We start from the raw sequence: 7,525 nt of genomic DNA, 5'->3' as shown, positions 1-7,525 counted from the left end.
AATACAAAATATTTTTAGAGAATAAAGAATGTGCCTGAATTGTCAAGACAATAACTTTTGTTTCCTTTTCTCTTTATTACTACTTGCCAACTCAGGTATAAGTCCGGTAACATCAACAGTGAGGACAAACCCAGCCTGCCCCTCTCCTTCCACACTAAGTCCAAACCTACAGTCAGTGGGTCCTGATTGTGACAGTGGAGCCCAGTTTGCACTGCAGGATCCAGAGATGGCATCAGTGAAGCTGGAAGACTGCAGTCAAACACTGGAGCTGAATGTCAACATTAAAGATGAAGAAGAGGAGGAGAATATTGGGAAATCTGTTTCTCATGGTAAGAGCAGGTTCTATCTAACTAAGATTGTTTGTTCAAACTTCTCACTGTGCATGAAAAGTTGCAGTTGAACTGTTTCATGAGGGCATTGAGATTCTGCGCCACCCGGTACAGCCAGAATAGGACTGGTTCCTCTCCATGTTTCTCCCTAGTTTCCTGCTTTATACTGAGTTTTTAGTAGCCACTGTGCTTCTACATCTGCATTGCTTGATCTTTCCTGATTTTAGGAAGTGTTTCTGTAAAGCACTTTGTGACTTTGCGGATGTAAAAAGGGCTTCAAAAAATAAATGTGATTGACATGTACATTACCAGTCAAAGGTTTGGACACACCTACTCATTCAAGGGTTTATCTTTATTTTTACTATTTCCTACATCCTACATTGTGTAATAGTAGTGAAGACATCAAAGCTATTCAACAACACATATGGAATCGTTTAGTAACCAAAAAAGTGTTAAACATATCAAAATATATTTTATACTTTAAGTTCTTCTAAGTAGCCACCCTTTGCCTTGATTACAGCTTTGCACACTCTTGGTATTCTCTCAACCATCTTCATGAGGTAGTCACCTGGAATGCCTTATCAAAAGTTATTTTGTGCAATTTCTTTCATTATTAATGCATTTGAGCCAATTAGGTGTGTTGTGACAAGGTAGGGGTGGTATAGAGAAGATAGCCCTATTTGGTAAAATACCAAGTCCATATTATGGCAAGAACAGCTCAAATAATCAAAGAGAAACGACAGTCCATTATTACTTTAAGACATGAAGGTCAGTCAATCCGTAAAATTTCAAGAACTTTTCAAGTTTATTCAAGGGCTGTCGCAAAAAACATCAAGCGCTATAATGAAACAGCCTCTCATGAGGACCGCCACAGGAAAGGAAGACCAAGTTATCTCTGCTGCAGGGGATAAGTTCATTAGAGTTACCAGCCTCAGAAATTGCAGCCCAAATAGATTATTCAGAGTTCAAGTAACAGACACATCTCAACATCAACTTTTCAGAGGAGACCGTGTGAATCAGGCCTTCAAGGTCGAATTGCTGAAAAGAAACCACTACTGAAGGACACCAATAATAAGAAGAGACTTACTTGGGCCAAGAAACATGAGCAATGGACATTAGATTGGTCTGATGAGTCCAAATGTCCGATTTTTGGTTCCAACAGCCGTGTCTTTGTGAGACACAGAGTAGGTGAACGGATGAACTCTGCATGTGTAGTTCCCACAGTGAAGCATGGAGGAGGATGTGTGATGGTGTGGGGGTGCTTTGCTGGTGACACTGTCTGTGATATTTTTAGAATTCAAGGCACACTTAACCAGCATGGCTACCACATCATTCTGCAGTGATACGCCATCCCATCTGGTTTGCGCTTGGGACAATGACCCAACACACCTACAGGCTATGTAATGGCTATTTGACCAAGAAGGAGAGTGATGGAGTGCTGCATCAGATGACCTGGCCTCCACAATCATCTGACCTCAACCCAATTCAGATGATTTGGGATGAGTTGGACCACAGAGTGAAGGAAAAGCAGCCAACAAGTGCTCAGCATATGTGGGAACTCCTTCAAGACTGTAGGAAAAGCATTCCAGGTGAAGTTGATTGAGAGAATGCCAAGAGTGTGGAAAGCTGTCAAGGCAAAGGGTGGCTACTTTGAAGAATCTAAAATATAACATTTTGATTTGGTTATCACTTTTTTTGGTTACTACATGATTCCATATGTGTTATTTTATAGTTTAGATGTCTTCACTATTATTCTACAATATAGAAAATAGTACAAAATTAAGAAAAACCCTTGAATTAGTAGGTGTGTCAACTTATGACTGGTACTGTATATTACACCAACTGACTGGTTCTTCTGATGTTGTTCACACAGGAGACCATGTTGAGACATTCTCTACATCCAGAGAGCAACAGCAGGAAGATCACAGAGCTAAGAGGTCTCACCACTGCCCACATTGTGAGGAGATTTTCCCAATTCTATCAAAGTTAAAAATACACCTACAAATACACACAGGAGAGAATCTGTATTTCTGCACTGACTGTGGGAAGAATTTCACAACATCAACTAAGCTAAAACGTCATCAGAGAACACACACAGGAGAGAAGCCTTACTTCTGCTCTGACTGTGGGGTGAGTTTCTCTCGACTGGGCCACTTAAAACAACATGAACTTATACACACAGGAGAGAAGCCTTACTCCTGCTCTGACTGTGGAAAATGTTTCTCTCGACTAGAGGTCTTAAAAATACATGAACTTATACATACAGGAGAGAAGCCTTATTTCTGCTCTGACTGTGGAAAATGTTTTAAATCATCAGCTGAACTAAAAGTTCATCAGAGAACACACACAGGAGAGAAGCCTTACTCCTGCTCTTACTGTGGAAAGAGTTTCTCTCGACTGGGCCACTTAAAACAACATGAACGTATACATACAGGAGAGAAGCCTTATTTCTGCTCTGAATGTGGAAAAGGTTTTATATCATCAGCTGAACTAAAAGTTCATCAGAGAACACACACAGGAGAGAAGCCTTACTTCTGCTCTGACTGTGGGGTGAGTTTCTTTCGACTGGGCCACTTAAAACAACATGAACGTATACACACAGGAGAGAAGCCTTACTCCTGCTCTGACTGTGGAAAATGTTTTATATCATCAGCTGAACTAAAAGTTCATCGGAGAACACACACAGGAGAGAAGCCTTACTCCTGCTCTTACTGTGGAAAGAGTTTCTCTCGACTGGGCCACTTAAAACAACATGAACTTATACATACAGGAGAGAAGCCTTATTTCTGCTCTGACTGTGGAAAAGGTTTTATATCATCAGCTGAACTAAAAGCTCATCAGAGAACACACACAGGAGAGAAGCCTTACTCCTGCTCTTACTGTGGAAAGAGTTTCTCCCGACTGGGTGACATAAAACAACATGAACGTATACACACAGGAGAAAAGCCCTACTCGTGCTCTAACTGTGTAAAATGCTTTACAACATCAACTAAGCTAAAATGTCATCAGAGAACACACACAGGAGAGAAGCCTTACTTCTGCTCTGACTGTGGAAAGAGTTTCTCTCAACTGGGCCACTTAAAACGACATGAACGTATACACACAGGAGAGAAGCCTTACTCCTGCTCTGACTGTGGAAAGAGTTTCTCTCAACTGGCGGATTTAAAAATACATGAACTTATACATACAGGAGAGAAGCCTTACGCCTGCTCTGACTGTGGAAAGAGTTTCTCTCGACTGGCGGATTTAAAAATACATGAACGTATACACACAGGAGAGAAGCCTTACGCCTGCTCTGACTGTGGAAAGTGTTTCTCTCGACTGGGGGATTTAAAAAGACATGAACTTATACATACAGGAGAGAAGCCTTATTTCTGCTCTGACTGTGGATGTTTTTTTAAAACAAAATATGAGCTAATACGTCATCAGAGAACACACACAGGAGAGAAGCCTTACTCCTGCTCTGACTGTGGGGTGAGTTTCTCTCTACTGGGCAACTTAAAACGACATGAACGTATACACACAGGAGAGAAGCCTTAATACTGCTCTGACTGCGGGGCAACTTAAAACGACATGAACGTATACACACAGGAGAGAAGCCTTACTCCTGCTCTGACTGTGTCAAATGCTTTACTACATCAACTGAGCTAAAAGTTAATCAGGAAACACACACAGGAGAGAAGCCTTATTTATGCTCTGACTGTGGAAAATGTTTGAAATCATCAGCTGAGCTAAAAGTTCATCAGAGAACACACACTGGAGAGAAGCCTTACTTCTGCTCTGACTGTGGGGCGAGTTTCTCTCGATTGGGCAACTTAAAACAACACAAACATATACACACAGGAGAGAAGCCTTAATACTGCTCTGACTGTGGAAAATGTTATTAAACATCAGTTGAGCTAAAAGGTCATCAGAGAACACACACAGGAGAAAAGCCTCATCAGTTGTCTCAGACCAGTTAAGAGTAAAGTCACTCCATCACTTCATTCTCACCTCGTAAAGGAAGTGGTAACAGTGCATTTGATAACATTAAGAAAGCGTAACACTCTATTGTAATCCGATTGTTTCTCACTGTGAGATAATTGTTCAGAGGAAAGGGAGCGTTATAGAATGTTAGCCTGTCTTGACTTTACTGATCAGTGTTCACCTGGTCAGTTTTGGTGTGTTTTGTTAGCTTCTACTGTAATGATATTGAGATGACCTTGGATTTGCCCTTAGGGTTGAATACACTCAGTGAGGTCTGATAGATGACTGGGTGGTACTGCTTTCCTCTGCAGTTTTCTGTGGGAATGAGCTAGTTCGGACACTCATCGGTACAACACAAGACATGCAGCAAGAGGTTTCTTCACAGTCCCCAGGTCCAGAACAGACGCTGGGAAACACACAGTATTAAATAGAACCATGACTACATGGAACTCTCTGCCAGGTAACTCAAACTAGCAATAAAACCAGATTCAAAAAAACATAAAATAAAATTAACCTTATGGCACATTACAAAAATAACAACAGGAACTTTTAGCTCAGCTGATGTTGTGAAGCATTTTACACATCTCATATGTATATACTGTATTCTATAATATTCTACTGTATCTTAGTCCATGTCGCTCTGTCATTGGTTGTCCATATATGTATATACTGTATTCTATAATATTCTACTGTATATGCCGCTCTGTCATTGCTTGTCCATATTCAGTTGAAGTCGGAAGTTTACATACACTTAGGTTGGAGTCATTAAAACTTATTTTTCAACCACTCCACAAATTTCTTTTTAACAAACTATAGTTTTGGCAAGTCGGTTAGGACATCTGCTTTGTGCATGACACAAGTCATTTTTCCAACAATTGTTTACAGCCAGATTATTTCACTTATAATTCACTGTATCACAATTCCAGTGGGTCAAAAGTTTACATACACTAAGTTGACTGTGCCTTTAAACAGCTGGGAAAATTCCAGAAAATGATGTCATGGCTTTAGAAGCTTCTGATAGGCTAATTTACATAATTTGAGTCAATAGGAGGTGTACCTGTGGATGTATTTCAAGGCCTACCTTCAAACTCAATGCCTTTTTGCTTGACATCATGGGAAAATGAAAAGGAATCAGCCAAGACCTCAGAATAAATTTTGTAGACCTCTACAAGTCTGATTCATCCTTGGGAGCAATTTCCAAACACCTGAAGGTACCACGTTCATCTGTGCAAACAATAGTACGCAAGTATAAACACCATGGGACCACTCAGCCGTCATACCGCTCAGGAAGGAGACGCGTTCTGTCTCCTAGAGATGAACATACTTTGGTGCAAATCAATCCCAGAACAACAGCAAAGGACCTTGTGAAGATGCTGGAGGAAACGGGTACAAAAGTGTCTATATCCACAGTAAAATGAGTCTTATATCGACATAACCTGAAAGGCCGCTCAGCAAGGAAGAAGCCACTGCTCCAAAACCGCCATAAAAAAAGCCAGACTACGGTTTGCAATTGCACATGGGGACAAAGATCGTACTTTTTTGAGAAATGTCCTCTGGTCTGATGAAACAAAAATAGAACTGTTTGGCCATAATGACCATTGTTATGTTTGGAGTAAAATAATGTTATGTTTGGAAGCAGAAGAACACCATCCCAACCGTGAAGCACGGGGGTGGCAGCATCATGCTGTCGGGGTGCTTTGCTGCAGGAGGGATTGGTGCACTTCACAAAATAGATGGCATCATGAGGAAGGAACATTATGTGGATATATTGAAGCAACATCTCAAGACATCAGTCAGGAAGTTAAAGCTTGGTCGCAAATGGGTCTTCCAAATGGACAATGACCCCAAGCATACTTCCAAGTTGTGGCAAAATGGCTTAAGGACAACAAGTCAAGGTATTGGAGTCGCCATCACAAAGCCCTGACCTCAATCCTATAGAAAATGTGTGGGCAGAACTGAAAAAGTGTGTGCGAGCAAGGAGGCCTACAAACCTGACTCAGTTACACCAGCCCTGTCAGGAGGAATGGGCCAAAATTCACCCAACTTATTGTGGGAAGCTTGTGGAAGGCTACCCGACACGTTTGACCCAAGTTAAACAATTTAAAGGCAATGCTACCAAATACTAATTGAGAGTATGTAAACTTCTGACCCACTGCGAATGTGATTAAATAAATAAAAGCTGAAATAAATCATTGTCTCTACTATTATTAAAATCATTGTCTCTACTTAAAATAAAGTGGTGATCCTAACTGACCTAAGACAGGGAATTTTTACAGGAATTGTGAAAAACTGAGTTTAAATGTATTTGGCTAAGGTGTATGTAAATAAGGTATTATTGTTTTTAATAAATGTGAAAACATTTCTAAGAACCTGTGTTTGCTGTTGAGGATGATATGGCCCATAATTTGCATGACTTTTGTCCCTTTTTAGCTTTTGACACTTACCAACTTTTAGAATAGTTTCCCCCCCCTTTTGTATTGTACAGCCTACTGATATGTAAACATATGTCACCTGGTACAGCCAGAAGAGGACTGGCCACCCCTTTGAGCCTGGTTCCTCTCTATGTTTCTCCCTAGGTTCCTGCTTCATAGGGAGTGTTAGTAGCCACTATGTTGTCTCTCCTGGCTATCATAAGATGAATGCACTAGCTGTGGGTCTCTCTGGATGGGAGCATCTGCAACATGATTAAATTGTAAATGTAGTGCTTGATGATGTATTTGATGTATTTTTTGTGTTTCCTGTTTGGACCCCAGGAAGAGTAGCCGCTGGGGATCCTAATAAAATACTACATTGTACTGAATGTATCAGATAGAGATGATGTGATGATCAGTTTTCACCATTGGTCTTTTTTTGGATCATTTATGAATGTGTTATTCAATGTGTTTCTATTGGATATAGTAGTAAAGGCCAAATTCATTTTTAAACATATATTTTTATAACTAAAGGGGTCCTAAAATTCATAATCAAAGAGAGCATTATAGAATGTTAGCATCTCTTTACTTTACTGATCAGTGTTGCACCTTGTCAGTTTTGGTGTGTTTTGTTAGCTTCTACTGTAATGATACTGAGATGACCTTGGATTTGCCTTTAAGGTTGAATATCCTATTTGAGGCGTCTCACAATGGAGTCTGATGGTTAACTGGGTGGTACATTACATTTACATTTTAGTAATTTAGCAGACGCTCTTATCCAGAGCGACTTACATGAGCAATTAGGGTTAAGTGCCTTGC

General features: G+C 40.4%; 1 long non-coding RNA gene across 1 annotated transcript; it reads left to right on the top strand.

The window, feature by feature from the left end:
• The first annotated feature begins 2,248 nt into the window (after nucleotides 1–2,248).
• On the top strand, nucleotides 2,249–7,113 carry LOC121561201. The gene is made up of 2 exons (XR_006659174.1): nucleotides 2,249–2,286; nucleotides 7,049–7,113. It is a non-coding gene; the product is annotated as an uncharacterized LOC121561201 (long non-coding RNA).
• Nucleotides 7,114–7,525: the final 412 nt, after the last annotated feature.

This window comes from Coregonus clupeaformis, unplaced genomic scaffold (genome assembly GCF_020615455.1).
Source record: "Coregonus clupeaformis isolate EN_2021a unplaced genomic scaffold, ASM2061545v1 scaf0883, whole genome shotgun sequence".
In the NCBI taxonomy this organism is placed as follows: domain Eukaryota; kingdom Metazoa; phylum Chordata; class Actinopteri; order Salmoniformes; family Salmonidae; genus Coregonus; species Coregonus clupeaformis.
The sequence above is the reverse complement of the archived record's forward strand: the minus strand, read 5'-3'. Positions and strand labels throughout refer to the sequence as shown.